This window comes from Marmota marmota, unplaced genomic scaffold (genome assembly GCF_001458135.2).
Source record: "Marmota marmota marmota unplaced genomic scaffold, marMar, whole genome shotgun sequence".
In the NCBI taxonomy this organism is placed as follows: Eukaryota; Metazoa; Chordata; class Mammalia; order Rodentia; family Sciuridae; genus Marmota; species Marmota marmota.
The window spans coordinates 13,864,606-13,886,174 of NW_026000153.1; the positions used below are offsets into that span (position 1 = coordinate 13,864,606).

General features: G+C 35.3%; 1 protein-coding gene across 4 annotated transcripts in view; it reads left to right on the plus strand.

Moving 5' to 3' along the window:
* Positions 1-2,779: 2,779 nt before the first annotated feature.
* Stard3nl (STARD3 N-terminal like) overlaps positions 2,780-21,569 on the plus strand; it is a 69,605-nt gene continuing 50,815 nt past the window's right edge. For 3 of the 4 annotated variants that reach the window (XR_007341704.1, XR_007341705.1, XM_015490233.2), the window contains exon 1: positions 2,780-2,966. The gene's annotated coding sequence lies outside the window, so the exon portion shown is untranslated. The remainder of the gene's footprint in view (positions 2,967-21,569) is intronic. The other variant, XM_015490232.2, reaches the window with a different exon arrangement.

A 21,569-nucleotide genomic window follows, 5' to 3' on the forward strand; every position in this document is an offset into this window, starting at 1 on the left:
CACATGAGTTCTATGTGTTTACTACATGCAACTTTGCTAAATTCAGTTGTTCTGTTTTTTTTCAATTCTTTGAGACTTTATACATGATCATGCTATTTGTGAATAGAGAATTTTACTTCTTTCTTTCTAATTTGTATGCAATTTATTTGCTTTGCCTACCTGCTATGACTAGTATTTCTAATATTTTGTTGTTGATGCCCCATAGTTTCCTTAGGTTTGCGCATTTTTCATTTATTGCTGTGTTTTTTTCCTGCTATGACTGAATAATTTCCATTTTCCTATTTTTAAGTTTGTGAATTCTTTCTTTGATATGCTAAACTCCTCTATTGAACTTTCTAGTGAATTTTTTACTTTAGGTACTGTACTTTTAAGCTCGAGAATTTCTATTTGGTTTCATTTATAATTTGTATCTCTATTAATATTGTCTGTTTGTTCAGAACATTCTCCTTTTTTATTTCAGTTTTTCTATTCTTAGCTTCCATGACGTCTTTGAGAAAACTAAACACAATTGATTTAAGTTTTTGACTAATAAGACCAATGTCTGAGCTTTCCTGTGGATGGTTTCTGTTGATATCTTTTTTTCTTATGAATAGGCCATACTTTACTTTTTCTTTATTTGTTTTGTAATCTTTTTTTGGTGAATATTGGATATTTAATTTTATAATGTGATAATTCTGAAAATAAAAAAAAATATGGATCAACTGGATTTTCATTCATTGCTACTGGGCCTTAAATTTGTGCAATCAAAAAAATATGTGGCAGTGCCTTTTACTGCTGAATACATATACATATGCTCTGTCACAGTAATACTACCCTTAGAACATATCAAAATTAACTTAGTATTATGTGCATCAAAAGTCAGGTACAAGAATATTTGTAGCAGTATCATTTGTAGTTACCTCAAAATTTAAATAACCTAATGTCAAGCAATAGTAGAACAGAAAAAGAAATTTTGGAATTACATACCAAAATGAAAATGATTGAAGTACTCCTACATTCTTTAATATAGATCAACCTTACAAATATAATACTAAGAAAGAAGAGCTACAAGAGTATACACTATTTGTGTCTATTTATAAACGTTTGAAAAAAAAGACAAAACTAATTTTGGTGGTAGAATTCAGAAGAGTGGCTATTTGTGTGTACAGTTGAGTAATATTGAGCATGAAAAAAGCTTCTACATTGCTGATACACATTTAACATCTTGAAATGGGAAGTGGGTACACATGTTGGTTCCTTTTGTCACCAAGCTATACACTTAAGATTATTGTTTTTCTTTTTCATATGTGTTATCCTTAAAACAATTTTCATACCTATTGATAACCACAATATAATTGCATTTTTATCAGTTTTCCTAAAGATGCAGGGAAAGGAATGTTAAGTGGTGGTATATAAGTTATAAAAACTACTTAGGGGAGCAAATCTAACAATCATTTAGTGGGGCAAATTGAGGGACTTTGTTACTAGGATTCAAAATGTGCATATTCTCTGATGCAGTATATTCACTTGTTGGTTTCTCCATCCTAGAGAATACTTGCACATAAGTACAAGAAATTACAGAAAGATACTTACACACGTTTAATGAATTATTATTTTAGTAATAATAATAAAATGAAACAAACTATATGTCTGAGGGTGGGGAAATGTAAGTTGAATTGTACATATATTGGTCCTGAGAAGTACCATACAGCAATTCATTCATTCATTCATTCATAAACTTTTGCAGTGGTTGGGCTTGAATCCAGGACCTTTTACATGCTAGGCAAGTGCTTTACTACCAAGCCATAACCTCAGCCCTAAAGCATTTTTTAAAAAGTCAGGTAGATTTATATATAAACATGGGAAGATCTCAATGTTGAGTACAGAAAATAAAAACTTCTACACAAGAACTAGGAGTCATCATCTAAGGAATGGGGTTGTAATTAGTGCCTGAAAAGGATATTCAGTAATTCGTAAGGGTAAAAAAAATTGAACCGATATTATTTCTCTTGTGTAATTTAAAATTAACAATAGCACTTAGAATGACTTTGGAAGAATATCCAAAAAATCAGCAATACAGGTTGACTCAGTGGCAACTGAAAACCTGAGGAACTGGGATGTGGAGAATATTCACTGTCTACCCATTATAACTGTAAAAATTTGAACGATGTAACTGTAGCATCTATTAGGGGAAAAAACAAAGTTAGTTTAAATAAAACAATAAGTGATGCCCAATCTCGTGGAAAAGAAACATACACATATAATTAGATATAACTATAAGTAAGAGATGTTAGTTACGCAATAGACTCACGGAGAAAAGGTCTCCTAAATAGGTCTGGAGGACTTGAGAATTCAAAGCGGATCGAACACAGTACTGGCATAGAAGTGGGACGCCCTATTTCAGTACAGAAGAGATCAATGGGAGGTGCCCAGAGGATCTGAAATCCTCCTCCCTGTGATTGTTTTCCACGAGCCCAGGGGCTATATCCCTACCAAGTGACTGAAAAAAAGTGGTAAAGGCATAATCGTAAAAAAAAGAAAAAGCAAACACTAATTAAAACGATGTAGTACAAATTGCGGGAAAGCCCAACCAGCTCAAGGTTTTCAAAGTCAGAGTCCCAGATTCCCACCCGTTCCTCAGGGCAGTCCAGCTCCGCGTCTCCCGTCTTCCCCCGTCGCTTATTGGTCAGTAGATGATTGACATATTTTCTGTCCAATCGAGTAGTTTCTCTAGAGCTGGCCCCGCACTCAGTCTTTGGACCCTGGAGCAAGATGCGGCTTCTGTGCGTGAACGTCAGCGTGTTGACGTCACGGCCGGGGACTGGAGGAGCTCCTAGGGCGGCTGGCTGCGGGCGGTGGGTTGCGCTTCGCTTGCTGGGCTNCCACAGAGCCCCACCCCGCCGCCCCGGAGATCCCTGGAGGGCGCGACCACTGAGCCACTGTCTCCGGGCCAGTCTGGGGCGGCCGGCCCGGAACCACCCGATGAGGTAGGCTGGGTTTCGCGTCACCCTGTTTGACAGGTTCGAAAACTGAGTCCCCGAGGTCAGGCCACCTAACTAGGTTCCTGGAGAGTCCAGCAGACGGAGGCCATAACCCTGTCGTTCCCTTCTGTTTACGGAGCCCTTGCTAGATCCACCCGGGAAGGAGGAGGGGCAAGGCATGTGTTTATAATGGATGCAAAAGTGAAGTTGTAGATTTCCAAGACCCACTGCTCCCAGGGCAGAGATTTAGGGACGGATTCGGGTAGTGAGGTCTCCATTTCTTCACCTCGCTGGCCCCAGCGAGGTCCTTGTGGGGTCCATCCCCATATTGGGCCATGGGCCCTGAAGAATGACCAAGGATGGTGACTAGGAGGTGAAGCGTGGGTTGTCCAGACACAGTCGTTTATGGGCCTCTTTTATTCATCAAGAAAGGCCTTGTTCAAAACAAAACAAGATAAAGATTAAAGTCTGAGTCATGATTGTTCTGGAGATGGTTTCAGTTCACTGCTTTGCCCACTCATTTTGCAATTTTTTTTTTTTTTTGAAATATAAGTAGCATGCTTTCTTTTTGGTTTAGAGTTAGGAAGGGATTTTTTTTCCCTCTTATTTCAAACATGGGTTAACACTGTGGCATTTTTCTTATCATTCTCTTAATATAGCAGTTGTTCATCATTCATTTATCTTCTATTTCACAGATGGAATTACTTGAATAAATCTCTTGACTCATAAATAGTTTGGATACGTTCAGTGAGGTTGCAAAGTAACAGGTCTAATTTCTAAATACACTGGAGTTAGTTCAGTGTGTTATATCAGATTTCTTTGTGTGGAAGGTTTCTGAAAGGTAGTTACCATCTATAGTCCATCTGCCCATCTCTCTATCTAGAAGCAAGATTTGATGAAACAAAACGACTTACCATATCTGTGCTTTATTTATGGATTCTGATAATAAAGTAGTGGGTAATTAATGTACATGAAATGAAAATATGTAATGTACAATATATAGAATATAATATATACAAACTGAATAATATAATATATAATATTTTGTATTGTCAGGAAGCATTTATTCTCTTTAAGATCTTACCATCTCTAACATGGACCTTTTAAAGTTGCATTATTGCATTATAGAAAACTGCATTAAAGAAATGAACTTTATGGCTTCTGATGACTACTTATTTTCATAGAAGGAAAGGTGATTGGTGTAATTTTGAATTTATTCATTGGACAGTTTCATCTGATGAATATCTCTCTGGGCTACCCATTATTTCAGGTATTTGGGATTGAGTAATGAACAGTTTAGATGAGGTCCCTCACCTCAAAGACCTTATCTTTTGATGGAGATACAATGTACATGCAAACCAAAAAATGACTTTAGGTAGTAATAAATGTTAGAGAATATATTACAGGGGAAGGAACTCTGGTGTACTGGGGGGTGTGGGCAAATTTACCTGTGGGGAAGATTTTCCTGAGGAGGTGATGGTTGGGGTGGTAACTGAATGTTTAGAGTGAGTCAGCCATGAAAAGATCTGGAAGTTTCTCTAATAGTGCAAAAACAAAAACAAAAGCAAAAAAAAACAAAACTAAAGAAAGAATGAGTTTGGCATGTTCTGAGGATGAAGGGAAGCTAGTATGGCTAGAGCAGAATAAACTTACAGGAGAGTGATGTGGGGGGGGACAGTGATAGGAGGGGATACTGGAGAGGTGAGCAGGAGCTGTATCATCTGTATCTGCTGTGAGAGTTGCAGACATGTTAAGGAAAGATGATGTGTATATCTGTCTATCTATATCTATATCTATATCTATATGTGTATCTCAGAGTCCTTGTTCTTGTTTAGAGGCACTCATAAGTTCTGACCAACTTTCTGCCTTTTGGTTATGAAGTTGTTATATTATATATGTAATATATATTTTATATTGCATAATATACTATGAATTATTGTATATTATATGTGTATGTATAGACATATATGTATATATATATATACACACACATATATACACACATACATATGTAAATGTATGCATATATTTCTTCCTTCTTCCAGGGGTCTTTTTAATGAAAAGAATGTCCATGTAGTTGTTTTTTCACTGTTATTATGTATAGGACTCAAAGCCTTTGTTTATCTTCAAGGGCTACTTTTATCTCCTAACCATGAATCTTCTTCCTTATTATCTTTACCTTCTTTCTATTAGGAAAGCACTATCAGTCTGCTCTATCCCAGCCAAGCTCTAGGAAACTGCTTTACTTGGTTAAGTAGATATTACTGACCAGGGATGCTCTGTCTGCTTTTATTTAATGCATACAGTGTGCCAAGTACATTGCATACATTCTGATCCTTCCACCATCTTGCAAAGGTAAATATTAGACCTTTTCAAGAGTACAGGAAAGTTACTCTTAAGGCCACTCAGCTGGTTACGATGGAGCTCATTAGTCTTACTCTGAAATCTTAACTTCCTTCTGCTTCACCCCTTGCTTCTTTGAATATGTAATAGCAACTGCATATCTCTGTTATTTAAACTTTGTTTCATGTTGTGGCATTTTAGAGATTGTGTGATTTGACCTTTAGATTAAAGGTGGAGCTGTGGAGGCCCAGAGAAGTCCATTGATTTCCAGAATAAAACACAGTGTACAAACTGATGGCAGTTATAACCCTGCTGATTTTCAGCCCAATTTTTTTTTCTCTACCTTCTTGACTATCCCACAATATTTCTGTGTATATAAATATAAAAATATAATATTTTAACATCTAGAATGTACTGCCCATAAACTCTTAAAAGGTAATTTTTTAAAAAAGATGAGACAGTGCTTTTTCTTGGGCTAAAATAACCCTTTGCTTTGTTTTTCTTCCCTTTTCTGAGTAATGAGTAGGTGTAAACTCTCTGGATGAATCCTTGTTTTTTGTTAGAAGAGCATGATTTAAAAATGACTTTTTAAAGTTATAATTTCAGAAATTTTTGAAAGAGAATTTAAAATTTGTTACTATTTTCCCAGCTTTAACCTTATGCTTAGAAGTGTGGGAATAATGCTTAGAGTTTGGTGGCTCATAGTTTCTGGTGGCAACTAGAGTTTGTTCTTATAATTAAGGAAGTCCTTGGGTCAGCTCAGTGGTGTAATTTCTCTTTTTTAGAAATATATTTTTAAAAAGTAGAAATTAGCTTGCAAAATAAGAAAATTTAAAAATAACTATTATTTATTTCTAAACTTTGCTTATTTTAATAATTATGATTAGAGTATATGAAATAAAACAGACTGACAAATAGATTAATTTGCTTTCTAGGTGATTTTTTGACCAATCTTCTTAATGAAGATTATCTTTTTTTTTATTAGCCAAACTAGAATACTATTAAAGAAATTAATCTCATTTATTAAATGTTGGAAGATATTTAAATTTAGACAAAAGACAGCTTTTGCTCTTTAAGCTACAATAGTAAAACAATGTTTTGATGGAGTGTCTCTTTCTCTTAAGATTGTTCATGCAGCTGATGTCCAAGTTCAAATAATCCAGGATGTTGTGATTTGATCCCATATTTTAGTAGTAGCATCCATGTGAACCAGCACACTAAACTGTACTCCTGGCTTTAGTTTTGGTGCCATTACTTGTGTTCTGCCTGTAATGCTCTTTGGATGTACAACTCCAGCTGGTCAAAGTTCTACCTGTACCGCTCAGTCCACTCAAATGCCAGACTTACAAGAAAAAAAAAATCTTCTGTGTTTTTTTTAGTGGTAGCCTTTTCTTTTCACAGAACTTTAGGGAGTTTTTCTTTACAACCTGGTATACAAATCTTGATATCTGTGGTAATGCCCAGTGGTAGACATGGATCTTCCAATCTTTGTTGACTTTAGGTTAAAGGACAGCAATCTGTGGTATTAATGCAATCGTTTTTACAGATCCTAGAGCCCTCTAGTTTTATTTAACCATTTATCACTCTGTCTTTGAGAGAGGCCCTGTTAGGCTTTTCTTGGTTTTGGTTCTAGAAGGTCTTTCCTGTTTCAGTTAAGGGTCTGACTTCTACAGTTGACCAGAAGTCCCTTTAGAGGACCTCACCTCTTTGGGCTGTAAACGTTGAGAATACACTTTTACAAAATAAATGAATAAAATCAGTGAACTCTGTGTTACTGGGATTGAAAAATAGTAACAGCAATTTCTACTTCTCAGTATTATGGATGAGAAGACAGGCTCACAGGGAAATTATCTCAGGGCCCCTTAGTTACTTCCAGTGCTGGTCTATGAAGCCTACTCACTACTCATGACTCCTTGCATCAGGAACTTGTTACAGGCCATCATTGAATCTGAAGTCCTGTGTCAGAACTCCTGGCAGCCTCTTAAATGATGTATCATCACAGCTAGGGCCTTTATCACTGCTTCCCTTAGTCAACATAGATCTGGAGTTGCTGTGAATCAAGATCAAAGCCTGAACACTCACCTCAGTCTAACTCTGAGCTATTTAAACCTGGAGGGTCTTTCTGGTCAGGCATTGGGGTAGTATTAGGTTCCGTGCTCTTTATTTTAAAACTCTTCTTTTTTATTTCCTCTGTGTTGCAACTTTCCAAGAAATATCTTGGGACTAATTAGTGTGAATGTCCTCATTGTATTGAATCTGGAGGTTAGAAGGATTTGGCCTACTGTCTTCTAAATTGTGGTAATCATGGGCTTCTATGTCGTGTATTTTCAGGATAATATATATTCTTTAAATATTTATTTATTTAAATATTAATGGTTATACATAGTTGTTGGGTTTATTCTGACAAATTTATACATGCATGGAAATTGAAGGACAATATATTTTTCAAATCTTATGCATTATTGCCCACCATAGTGTATTCTTATTTGATTTTTGTTTCAGGAAAAATATATTTCATAATTATTTGTAAATTAACCAATTGCTTATTGAATTCATGATGTGAAACCATGTTATTTGAAGTACTCTTTCCTATTTGTGTGGTATGTTAAGTTTATAAAAGGTAACACAAAGAGCTCTTGAGATGCTAGCAGTTTCTCCAGGTGAGGCGGGGACACCAGCTAGGAGTTGCTTTAGTCATTACTGATGATACCTAACAGTTTCAGAGGGCTCCCTCCACCCCAAGGGATGTTCTAAAGACTTTGTGTCAGTGTTTCTCATCCTCAGCACCAGTGACATTTCAGCTGGAAAGTTCTGTATTTTTTGGTGGCTGTCTTGTGCATTGTAGAATGTTAAGGACCCTCTCTGGCCTCCTGATATCAGTGGCATCTCATCTAGTCCTAACAACTAACAATATCCTCATTATTGCCAAATGCTCTAGGGCTCTGGGGTTGGAGGGCACAGTCCTTTGCCCTCCTATTACCATGCCATTGAGAACCACTGTTTTATATAAACTAATTCATTCCCCAAACAGTTCTCAAAGTTAAGAGTATTATTGTCATGTTATAGAAGAAGAAACTTAAATAGAGAGGTTAGGTAACTTGTCCAAATTATACAGCTAGTCAGTGGCAGTACTAGGCTGTGAAACCAAGCAGTGTAGTTGGTGAACTCTGACTCAGCAAAGCCCACTCTAGATAATTACTATCTATTAGGGATCCAAAAACCCAGTAAGGCAGAAGGAAAAGTAAATGCTTACAGGGACCAGGAAGGCCTAGCAGCAAATAAGGTGTCTGGGTAGCAAACTGGTAAACTGAGAATATTGCCCAAATTGCCTATTTTTCAAGAGAAACTAGAAATCTAGATTTTATTTATATGAAAAACTCCTTTTCATGTTGACAATTTAGTGTTTAAAAAACATTGTGCAAGCCAGCAGACACACCCTGTCACCTATATATGGGCAAGATTTGGCCACAACATCATTTTGAAGTCTTTTGTGTAGACTTTGCAGTACTTTGGCAGTCCAGGATGTGTGTGTTCATTTGATAGGGAAAATAAGGTCTATTCTCTATGGGGAGCAGAAGGTTGATATAAGGATAGAAGGGTAGGTCTTCTAGACTAGCAGTGGTTGTCTTATGTTCTTTTAAGGCTAAAAAAAGAGCATGGCATTAAAGCTGGTCATTCAGCACACTTTGAAATGTTAATGCTTGCTGCTTAGTTTAAAAGTTATGGACTTCTCACAGCTTTGGAAAGCACTGTTCATAACTTTTTTATTTTATGACCTCCACTTGTCTGTGTGACCTCCACTTGTCTAAGAATTAACATAAATATCTCAGAGGACACTGAGGACCCTGAGAAAACATAGGTTCTAGAATTGAATGACTGCATCCTTGAGAAATGAAGTACAGTCATACCTCATTTTCATGACAACCCATAAACATGGAGTCCATGTTTAACTCCCTGCCTGACATGACTCTGTGCTAAGTTTTTAGAAGCCTTAAACTCTTTCTGTCCTTGGTGTTTTCCTTGTCCTCAGGACCCTGGCATCCTCAGTCAAGAACATAGTCTCATGCTTGCTTTTTATATCCCTTCATGATCTGTCCATGCACTTCTGTTCTAGCCTTCCAGTCACATCTTTTCTGTTTCTCTCATGTGGGCCTCTCTTCAGACCCAGGGTAACTGTTATGGTGTAGATATTAGGTATCCCCAAAAAGCTCAAGTGTGAGACAATACAAGAAAGTTTAGAGGTCAAATGATTGAATGATGAGAGCCTTAATCTAATCAGTGCATTAATCACCTTATGGGGTTAACTGGGTGGTAACTGCTGGCAGATAAGGTGTGGCTGGAGAGACTGGGTCAATGGGAGCATGCCCTCAGGGTTTACATTTTTTCCCCAGTGAGTGGAGCTCATTCTCACTGCTTCCTGGTGGCTATATCCTGAGCCACTTTCTTCTGCCACACTCTTCTGCCATTTGTTCTCCCTCTCCACCATCCCAAAGTAATAGAGTCAACCATGTATGGATTGAGACCTCTCAAACCGTGAGCACCAAAATAAAATTTTCCTCCTCTAAAATTGTTCTTGTCAGGCCTTTTGGTCACAGTTGCAGAAAAGCTAACTAAAATAGTAACTCATTGTTCACTGACATGCTTCTTGAACTTTCCTCTGTTTTTGGTTTGCTCTAGTCTGCCTCTTTCTTGGAATAGAACAGCTGTTCATTTCTTCCAGATTCATATGTTTTTTCTAAGGTCAACTTTTTCATGAAGCCTTTTCTGGTCACAAAAGGTGATATTCAATCTTATTTATATGATAATTATCTTAGACTGTTTTCTAATTATTTATGTAATTGTGTTACTTCTTTAGGAAAGGGTACTTTAGGATGGAGACCAAGTCTTTTCCATCTTCATTTTCCTGTGGGGTGACTAACATATGTTTTACATGTGGTAGATAATAAATATATCTATTTGTCTCAGGCAGGTATTTTCCCACTTGTGTAGTGACTTATTACATTTTTTTTCATATTTATGATATATTTGTTTCCATTTTAGTGTGTTATTAGAATTATTTCACAAACTAGTATTCAAAATATATTGGAAAGAGGGATGACAGATTTAGATAATTTTGGAAGATTGGGCATCTTTTGTTAATTTCATCATCAAGTTCAGTAACTGGAGATTGTTCTTGATTTATTTAATATGTTGAAACCTCAGTCATGTGTAAACTTGTCTAATTTTAGATATTAAATATTCAGACTCTCTATTTTTATAAAATGATATTTGTAACTCATTACTTCAACAAACAAATCAAATGCCTAACATGTGCCAAGTATTTCTCTGTGTGCTAAGGATATGGAAGCATTCTCTAGGAGCTTTTGGTGTAATCCTAAGAAAAAGAGCTGTTAATGATATCTGAATATGAATGATTAGAATGATATGTGGAATATACATTAAATAAATATGTGTTTATGGAATACAATAAGGATATATGGAATATACATTATTCCTAGGTTTATTATTCTGCTTCCTGTTGCTATAACCATGTACCTGAGGTTGTGTAAAGAGGTTTATTTAGCTCAATTTTTGAGGCGTAAAATCCAAGATCAAGTGTCTCATTGGTTTGGTCTTGGGGAGGGTCCTCTTGTCTGCTTCACAAAATGGTGGAGGAGCAGAAAAGGAAATGCTGTGTGTAGAAGTGAGTGGTCAGATGGTGAGACAGGAGAGTCAGGAGTTAGGCTTGATCCTTTTTTTTTTTTTTTTTTCAGAGAGAGAGAGAGAGAGAGAGAATTTTTTAATATTTTTTTTTTTTAGTTTTCGGCGGACACAACATCTTTGTTTGTATGTGGTGCTGAGGATCGAACCCGGGCCGCACACATGCCAGGCGAGCGCGCTACCGCTTGAGCCACATCCCCAGCCCAGGCTTGATCTTTTATAACAGCTTTTCTGAGAACTAACTGGGGTCCCATAAAAATGACATTAACTTCTTCCAAGAGTGATAACCCTTAATGACCTAATTACCTCCCACCAGGTCTTATCTCTTAAAGGTTCCAAATTTCTTTATACCACCACACTGGGGAACATGCTTATGGCACACAAAACTTGCAGGGAGGAACTCAAATCAAAAGTTCTAGGGATGTCCAAAACACAGCATTAGGGGATCAGAGGAAGTTTGAGGAAGTGATACTTAAGCTTCCTTAAACAATTAATAGTCTTTTACTGCTGTTAATAGTGTGGTGGAAGAAAAGGCATTCTATGCAAGGGACAAATACAACAAAGGTATCCATAGTGCAAGAGAGCAGCTGGAGCATTGGCTGAGGGAAATGATGTTTTAAGCAGAGAAATGAGTGTTCTGGAGGTGAGACATAATTGATGGAGTAATATATATGAGAGATTTGAGAAAACAGTGAAGTTGACTGGTGAGATTTAATAAGGGGATTAAATTAGCTACCAATAAGGAATGTTTTGAGGGTGGAACTAGCAGAAGAATAAAACTTAAACACATTTTTTTAAAAAAAGCTATAAAGAAGATATTACTGGTTATTATTGGTTAATTATTCTGATCATAGACATTTTAAATCATTTGCAAGCTGTGTGTCTATATCAATGCCTATATTTTTAGACATAAGTTTTTTATTTTATAATTGCTTATCTTTTTAAAAACGTGTAATATCAAAATTTTCAAAAATGGTGCTAATTTCAGCTTTTATTGAGAACCTGTGACTTTAAGAAGATCCTACTACTTTGTTATATTCTCTGCCTTTGTTACCTGTGCTCTAAACCTGCTCTCCTTATCAGTACAGCACACAATATTTTGGAGGTATATTAGCCCATTGTTTGACTGAGTTTTATAGATACCGGCCTTTGATATTTTTTATGTGATTCTGTTTTCTGAAACATAAGCTAGGTTGATATAGGTGATCCAGAACCCATATCTGATGCTCATCTTTTGAAGGTTTAGTTTCCTGTTTTATTGCCATTTGGAAAGAGAAAAGAATACTAAATCTAGGTTATCAAGATTTTTTTGATTGTCTTTTCCTATCTGTCACATGCACTAAGCTTTCAACAGCAAACCTTGGGCTACAGTAGAGATTAGGAATTTCTTTTTGGACCTGTGTGCCATCTTGAAGTTGGTGTCATATCTTCCCCAATGTTGCTACTGGACCACCACTCCAGCTACCACAGGGGCAATGAGTAGAAGATGGCCTTGTCACCTAGAGTGACATTTTCAGTAACCATTATCTCCTGTCTTTCAGAGAAGGGGTCTTGTGATATTGAATCAAAACAACAAAAACACACACAAAAAAACTTGCCTCTGTGTAGTTCTGCTGACTTCTTACTAGTCAGCTTAAAATTCAGCGTCTGTTTTTATCTGTATTGAAAATATAGGTCTTGGAAGGCCTATGAAGAATATGTGATGAGCACAGTCTTAAATCAGATTTGGAATGAAAGATAGTTACTAAAACAGGTGTATACTTTCTGTGATTCCTAGGAGAGAAGTGAGCTGACCACCATTGATGCTGTTGATTTTCAGATATAGCTCAATAAAATGTCCAGGTCTGTGGTGAGAGGTAACAAGATTTGTTTGAAAGTTGCTTGCAAAAAGAGAAAAATAGAAAAAAAAAGTTGCTTGTAGTGATAAGTGTTGAAGAAGTGGCTTTGTGTGGTACAGAGATGTTCTCATATTGAATGGAAGATATTATAAGTTTTTTAATGGAGGGGCTTTGATCTGTCTGAAAAATAATTCAACTAAGACAACACATCTCAAAGAGAAAGCTTAAAGTGCTCGTAGTAATATATATATATGAGCAAGGAGGGGCACCAAGGCTCCTTTGAATACTTACCTGCTGATGGCTGACAGAGTTAATGAGTCCAAATTGGCAAAGAGAGTGATAATTTCATGCTAGCCTTCAGGTATTTTATAATACATTTATTAGGAGTTTTAGGAAAGTTAATTGTAGATTTTGCTCTGTGGGAACAAGAAAAAGTTCTGGAAAATAATGGGCAGTCGGCAAAAAGAAAATCAGCAGTCTTTTGTAGAAGTGACCTTATTTGTCTCCTGAAGGGAAATGGGATTATAAATAGCTTCTTCGACTTGGAAGATTAAGTCAAAGAAATTTCTAGGTGAGCTGTGGAGAAAATATTTGAGTGTAGGAGTTAGAACTGACACAAGTAAGGGAAACAACCACAAAATTGATCTGAGTACCAGAGAGATTAACAAAGAGGGGAATGAGGTTGGAGCAAGAAAGTAGAAACTGAGGAAATTACCAGTGGAGACCATGTTGTTCCACTTCCTCTGGGCAACCTGAGAGCTGCATCTGAAAAAGGTGATACACAAGTCAAAGAACATTTTTGTTCCTCAGAGCTTATCTTGAAAAAGACTTTCATCAAACCAGTGATGAGGTGCAGCTGTAACATGCCACCACCCCTTTGACTTGCTGGTGCTAGGGAGATAATTAGCTACCAACTTGTTGACCCCTGTGGGATTGGTGAGCTAACAGGTCTTACGTACCACCACACATGACTTTGGCCACTCTGTGACATTTGCTATTTTGCTAACTTGTAGTTCGTAGAAGAATAAATACATATTAGCAGATGTCTTTCTTCTACCTGGCTTCTTCTTCCTCTGGACCATACAACATCCCCGGTGTGGCATATTATTGTTCAGAGTATACACTTCATTTTTTTCCTTCTTTATGATCATTCAGTTGTATTTTTTATATATCTTCCTTTTGAGTAGATACAAATTCTGTTGAGAACAGGGGAACTCTTGTATTACCTTTTAAATCCATTTAAATATCTGTGTGGTATTATATTTTATTGTTGTTCAAAGTCCATGGTTTACCAAAATGGGAACACTTAAGGGCTCATATAGGGCCCATCTCATAATAATTTTCAGTTTTACAAATAAAAGTATGCTTCAGTAGTTTTTGCTTTTTTCTCTAATGGCATGAAAGGAGAACCTTGTTATTAGTATACTTTTGGAATTTAAATTCCATGTATATGCGGTTGACTCAGAAATACACATCTCTTGCCAAGACTGTCCCTGAACTTCGGATTCATATCTGTTTATTTCATCAATTTGAATATCACATACTTCACATAAACAGAATGGATATTCTCTCTTAAAATTGCCCCTCCTCTATCCCTGTTTCAGTAAATAGCAATCCCTTTCTCTTATTTTTTAGTCCTCATTTTCTCCTATGAATCACAACCAATCTATCACCAAATGCTTTAGGCTGTCTTTAGAATCAATGAATTGGTTACTCATGAGAAACTAATGTGACTCCATTTTTTAAAATAAATAAATAACAGCAACTTCTACCTTAAGGCCTGTCCTAAGGAAGGTCTATAGCGCCAGGTGTCCCTGACTCAGTTAGGCTAGGTAAGGACCCCTAGCAACCCCCCTAGCAACCTCCAATCAGCATAAGACAGGGAAAATACCTGGAATGCCAGATGACCCCCACGTAGTTTATGGTGGTTGAGAACATGTTGGGAAACCATGTAGTTTAGCATGTACACCCCTCGTGGCCTAAACCAATCAGTTCAAATGAACCCCCCCTCTTGTACTAGCCAATCACCCCTACCCAACTTGTTCCCGCCAGTGAATGTGCTAATCAACGTTAAGAGTTGTTTGATTTTCTCACCTTATGGAATGATTTGCGGTGTGATGTTGTGAGGCATAGAGTGTCCCCTCAAAACCTATAAAATCTCACTGAACAAAGGACCGGGACTCACTCCCTGGGACCACTGCGTTGGGAACGGTTGTGAGTCCAGGCTCAAGCTTGCAATAAAGACTCTTGTGTGATTGCATTGGATTCGGCTCCTGGAGGTCTATTGGGGTCCCACGAATCTGGCCTAACACTCCACTGCCATCACCCTGTTCTACTGTCAGTACATCTTCTCTCTCAATTATTTTAGTCGTCTGCTGACCATTCTTCCTACTTCTGTGCATCTCTCAACAGAGCAGCCAGAGAACCTCTTAGAGCTTAAGTTGGTCATGTTTCTCTTCTGCTGAAAACCATCTCATTCAGAGTAGAAGCCTTTGTAGTGGTATATACAGTCTGACAGGCCCAGCCCCTGTTAACTTCTCTGTCCTCATCTCCTGTTGCCCTTCCACTCATATGATTCAGCCCCTCTGTCCTACTGGCCACACTTTTCATGGCCAGCTTTACCCCTCACAAGACCTTTGTCCTCTATCTTCCTTCTACCTGCAGTGCTCTTTCTTCTGATGTTTCCCTGGCATTTTCCCCTTATCTCTTAGTTTTTGTTCAGATAGCACCTTCTCAATGAGATTAAATTGATTACCCAGTTTACAGTTACTGTGTTCCCAGTACTTCTTTGTTCATAAACATCTCTGATTTCTAAAAGGTAAACTCTGGGAGAATAGGATATTATTTTGGTTTGGTTAATAACCGCATGCCCAGAGCTCAGAGAATGACCTGCCACAACATTGGTGCACAAATATACTTTCAGATAGATACCACTCAGATAGATACTACTAAGTAGATGTGGTAGGTTCTTGGCAGCCTTTGACATTCCAGGCATTATCAAGTGCAATTCTTAATCTTATATTACATGTTCAGATTCAGCTTCTCAGTATTTGATGTTTGTCTCATAAATTATGAAAATACATGGGATTAACATTTACCTAGCCATCTTTAAATCTTAATATTTTTTCCTGTAATCCATGTCAAATAAATGTTTAGTAATATGTATAATACTGCTATAGGAAATTGATCACTTAGAAATCAAGTCATTATAAGAATAGGTTTGGGTTTTGTCTGCCAGGGGAATGACTTAGAAGCACCATGACTTTTATTTTTTCTCCTCAATTTTCCTAAGTCATTAATTTCTAAATTAATTGTCAAAAGGTTTAGTTCGTTAATGCACACAGGGTTACTTTTATCTGCTAATGTTAAAGAAGTAATTGAATGAGAAAACTACTGAAAATGACAGAGATTTCATAGGCAGCCTTTACTGTTGTGTATATGTGTTTGCAGCATGGATGAGGGCAGAACCCAAGCAGCAAAGAGTGAGCACATTTGCCAGGATGAAATAAAAGCATTAATTATATCCTAAAGGAATGTAAACTGCACTGGAAAAAACGAGGCCTAGAAAATAAACACACAGAAGAAATCCAGGGAAACAATATGGAGAGATATTACCATAGAGTTGGTCTGTAAATTCTTAAAAGAAAAGAAAGGAGGAACAGAAGAAAGTGCACTTTAAATGTAGTTATAAGTGCTCTAAGTCAGCTGTATGCAGCAAGTTACACCTGGTATACCTGAGCTTGGTAGGTGATGCTTTGTAAAACATCTGCCTGGGAAGAGTCTGAGTTTTAATGTAGGGAACAAATGAAGGAGAAACATGGCTTTTAAATGCTCATAGTAAAATGACAATTTGTGCGCATTTCCACTAAAAATCCTAGCAAACTGTATACCTCAAATCATTGTGTGATATGACTTCACTCTTTCTTTTAAAGAAGCCTGATAACAGCAATTAAGATTATTAGGTATTTAAGTGACACTAGCTCAAAATTTAAACAGAATGACTCCTATCTGCAGTTACAAGCACTTTAGAAGTCAACTGTTCCCTGTTTATGTTAGGTAATTTTATAGTTGTAGTAAGGGCTAAATAATTTGAATGCTCAGCAATATTATATTGCTATTCCTTTTTGTTTATCACTGCATCATAAACTTTCATGTGCATAAGAACTTTTTTTTTGCAACGGTATGTGTATAAAATCCACATACATTCTTTTTATAGAATGACTTAAGAGATTTTTGAGGATAATTCCAGTTTCTCCACATTTTTAAAGGTAGCACATACTTTAAGCAAAATTAATGATGTTTTTGCAGCTAAAATTTGCATTTACTTTCTTTGCTGTATAGACATACTTTACATGTGTATGTGTATATTATAAATATTGTGTTCAATTATATTTATCATATATAGATAGATAAAACAACTCTATCCCAAAACATCCTTATGTTTTTCTGAACTAATCAGAAGTGAGTCACATACTTCAGCATGTGTCTCCTAAGAATGAGGGCATTATTTTGTATTACCAGTACAAAACTATAATCAATTCCTCCATTGTCTTTTGTAGTCTTTTGTTTTTTAATTTAAGATTCAATCTAGGCTTATTCATTGCATTTGATATTTGTCTCTTTGGCTCTTTCAGGTTGAAGAGTATTCATACCACTATTCTTCTTCTTTTTTTTTTTCTGTTTTCTTTTTATTTTTTACCATGTTGAATTCTCTGGAGTTTAGTATAGTTGCATTGTAGAATGCCCTATATACTGTGTTTTTCTGATTGTTTCTTAAACTAAATTCAAGTTAAGCATTTCTGGTTGGGATATATCATAATTAATGTTATATATTTATTACGACACAATAAAAGACACACCATGCCAGCTTCTGCATTGGTGATGCAGTTCAATTACTTGGTTCAGGTGTTGCCTGCCAGACCTCCCCACTATAAAGGTATATTATTCCCAATGAAATTAAATAATTCAAAAAGTGATATTTTGAAAATATGAATATCATATTCCCCAGCAACTTTTAAATAATTGTTATCATGTGATAATGATGCTTGCCTGAATCAGTTACTATTACTGGAAGAGACAATTATTGGTTTTTCTAATTTTATTTCTTTCTACATTTTTTTAACCTAAATTTTTCCTGTAAAGGAGAACTCTTCTCACCCCTCTCTATTTTTACATTATGACCATGCTGTCTTGGGGTATTTTTATTTTTTCTAACATAAATTCTAACATTGCTGTCTTTATTCATTTTTACATTCAATTTTTCCCAAACAAGCCAGTGGGAGCTCCTTTACGACAGCTACACACACAAAAAAATTTTTTTTAAATAGTTATGGCTTTTTTTGTCTTTAGGAAATTGTTAAAGTATCCTCCTGTATATTCTTCTAAAAGCTTTTAGTTTTAAAATTTTTATATTTAGAATATGATCCATCTTAAATATTTTTTACATGCTGTAAGTTAGGGCTTATTTATTTTTCCAAATATGATGTGATTGTTTCAGTACCCTCTGAAAAGAAACTTTATATTTGCCATTTTGATCACTTTTAATTTTTTTGTCAAAAGTCAAATTGCCATATAGATGTTGTTTGATTTCTGGGCTCCATTAATGTCCCATTGATCATTTATTGATCCTTAAGCTAGTACTACACTGTTTTGATTACTTAAATTTTATAAAAAGTCTTTAAGTTAGGTAGAGCTAATCCAGTTTTGTTATTCTTTTTTAAAACTGTTTTGGATATGCACATTTCTCCATATATTTTAGAATTAGCTTTTCAATTTATGTTAAAAAATTTTGGTAAGATTATGATTATAATTGAGTTAAATCTCTTGATCAGTTTGGAGAAAGCTGATATTTTAATAATATGAAGTCTTCTAATCCATGAACATATTATATCTCAACACTTATTTTCATCTTCAGTTTCAGCAATATCTTGCAACTTTCACTGTTGAAATTTTGCATATTTTTAATTGAATTTCTAACTTAGTGTTTTGATTTTAATGCTATTTCAAATACCTTCCACTGTCCCCTTTCTCTCTCTTATCTAGTTCCTTTCCATTTCCATCCCCCAGAGTTAAGGATCTGGGTAACCAGTAAATCACATAATCTGAAGTGAGCTCTTGTTAAAAATATATATTTTTAAAGTTAAGCAAAAGATCTATTGATGCATCATGGTGTATGTCATCATGGAGACCTGGGTGCAGTATTCTCTGATGAGGCAAAGAGATGTAGAAAAGTGGAAGGAAGGAAAAGCAAAAACTTCACTGAGAAAGTGGCCTTTGAGTTAAGTTTTGTCCCATGAGTCAGAGCCATAGAGATAAGGAGAGTAGCATTCCAGGTGGAGAGACCAGTACAGGCATGAGTCAATGGTTTATGAGCATGTGATGCTTTCAGGGAACTGCTGGTGCTTTTTTGCATGGTGAAGTGGTTCTGGAGATAGAGGCAGAAGTACACCATGTGTTGGGTAAGGAGAGGATAAGTTATTTGAGCTGTACTTAAAACCATTTAATAAATGATGTCATAAGTTTAATTTCTTTCTCTAAAAAAGTTACTAGTGTTGGCTCAGTGCTGCTTTTTCTTTTTGTTTATTTTTGTATTAAATGTTTATCCATTTTCATTAGCACACCTATTTTATTTTATTTATTTTTATGTAGTGCTTAGGATTGAACCCAGCGCCTTGCACATGCTAGGTGAGCATTCTACTGTTGAGCAACAACCCCAGCCTCTGCTTTTTCTTTTTAATTGAACTAATGCCCTATTATTAGGAAATTTCCTAGTATAATTCAGATTTCTTATTTCTACTGATAAATGAAAAAATTTTCCCCATATTTCTAAAATGTCCTCCAAAGATTGGGTACACACCTCTCTCCTGCTTGCCTCTTACTCCTGACTCTAGCGGTCAGTTGTCAGTTTCTTTGAGTTTGCACTGTTGTTATTCTTACACGGTGATGTAATTATCTTTACAAACCTGGAGACTGAGAAACTTGAAGTGCCATATGTTAAGAAAAGTGTGAATTAGTTACTTATGTGTAAATGAAGAGTTGTCTCACAAGTTCAAAACATACATGATTCCCAAGTCCAAATGAATTATAAGTTACGTTCAGACATGCCTTTGGAATGCAGTGAAACATTTTAATAGGTAAACAAATATCTGGCTTCCTATTAAGTTGAATTTTATTTATATGAGTTTTTAGTTTCATTCATATATGAATTATGTGATGTTTTAGTGATACATTCTAATATGTTGGTCATATCTATGGGAGCTTTTGTGAGGTTTAAATGACATACATATCTTAAGTACTCAGCACTGTGGCAGACACAATGAGCCTCAGTGTGAAGAAGCTATTCTCTTGTTATAATGTTAATCTATGGTATACAATGCTATATTAACAATATTATGTTAGTGTGATGTGTTAGTTTATACTATTTCTTTGTTGTGATTTATGATGTTGATGTTTTGTGCTTTGTGTTTTTGTTCAGATAATGTCATATTATGTATGCTAACTTTATTTAATGATAAGTTAGCTTTCCTTTCTCTTAAATGTTTTGTATCTGTATATACAGTCTGACTACGGTCCCTTTGCCAGTAATTCTTTGTTAGCTTTCTCAATTTTTATTTCTTGTGTGGTACATTCTTTTCAGGCTATTTAGTTTTTCTTAAAATAATTTATTATTTGTAGAGTGTTGACTTTGTTCATGGTGTTCAAATATAATTAGTGTAAAACATAATTTACACTTTTAAAATAACCTGTTATATAGACCACTTGTTTTTTTATTAACATCTCCCTCCCCAAATTAGGTTAATATTTGCCCTTTTAAAAGACTAATTCTTGGGTTTATTTGTTTGTTTGTTTGTTTATTTATTTATTTATTTATTTTAATGGAAATGTTCATCAGTATATAGAAGTAGAAATTTTAATATAATGAATCACACTCACTCCTTAGTGTCCATCAGTTTTTTATCTTTCTCATTTTGGATTTATTATTTGTACTCTGTCTTTGATTTTTTTGTTTTTATAGATTTTCTCATAGGATAGTTTTAGTTTTTCTAACTTTATTATTTGTACCCAATTTTTATTTAAAAAGTAAACTATTTTAAGGCAGTGGATTTCATAATAAGCCCAACTTAGACAGCTTTCTACCACTTTCACTACCATTAATTTTTAATAGTTTGTTGTTTGGGTTTTAACTTAGTAAGACCTAAGTTTTCAATTCTGCAAATATTTCAATAAAATTGACCCACGTGCACTAAAAGTGGTTGGGAATCATAAATTTGTTAAACGTGGTCCACTAAATAATTCTAGTTGAGGAAAATTATTGATAATTTTATGTAAAATCATAGTAACATTGATTGATATTATGGTTTAGTTATATTCTTATTGTTATTTTATAATTATGTTGTATAGTAGGTATTCTACATTTGAGATGGTGGGACAAAATGGGTTAAATATTTTTTTCTCAATAATTATTTTAGACAATATTGCTGTTATGTATTCCTGTTCTATGCACGGTTTGCCCCTTTTTCACATACTTATTGCAAGATTTATTGAATTTGAATTTTTTTGTAGTCTATGTTATGGTCAGTTTGTAAACATGATTTATTATCTCAATAGCTTATAGTTTATCTCTGTAAGGTTAAAAATAACTATATTTTAAGAACTTCATAGTAGTAGTCAACTAATATATATATATATATATATATATATATATATATATATATATATATATATATAT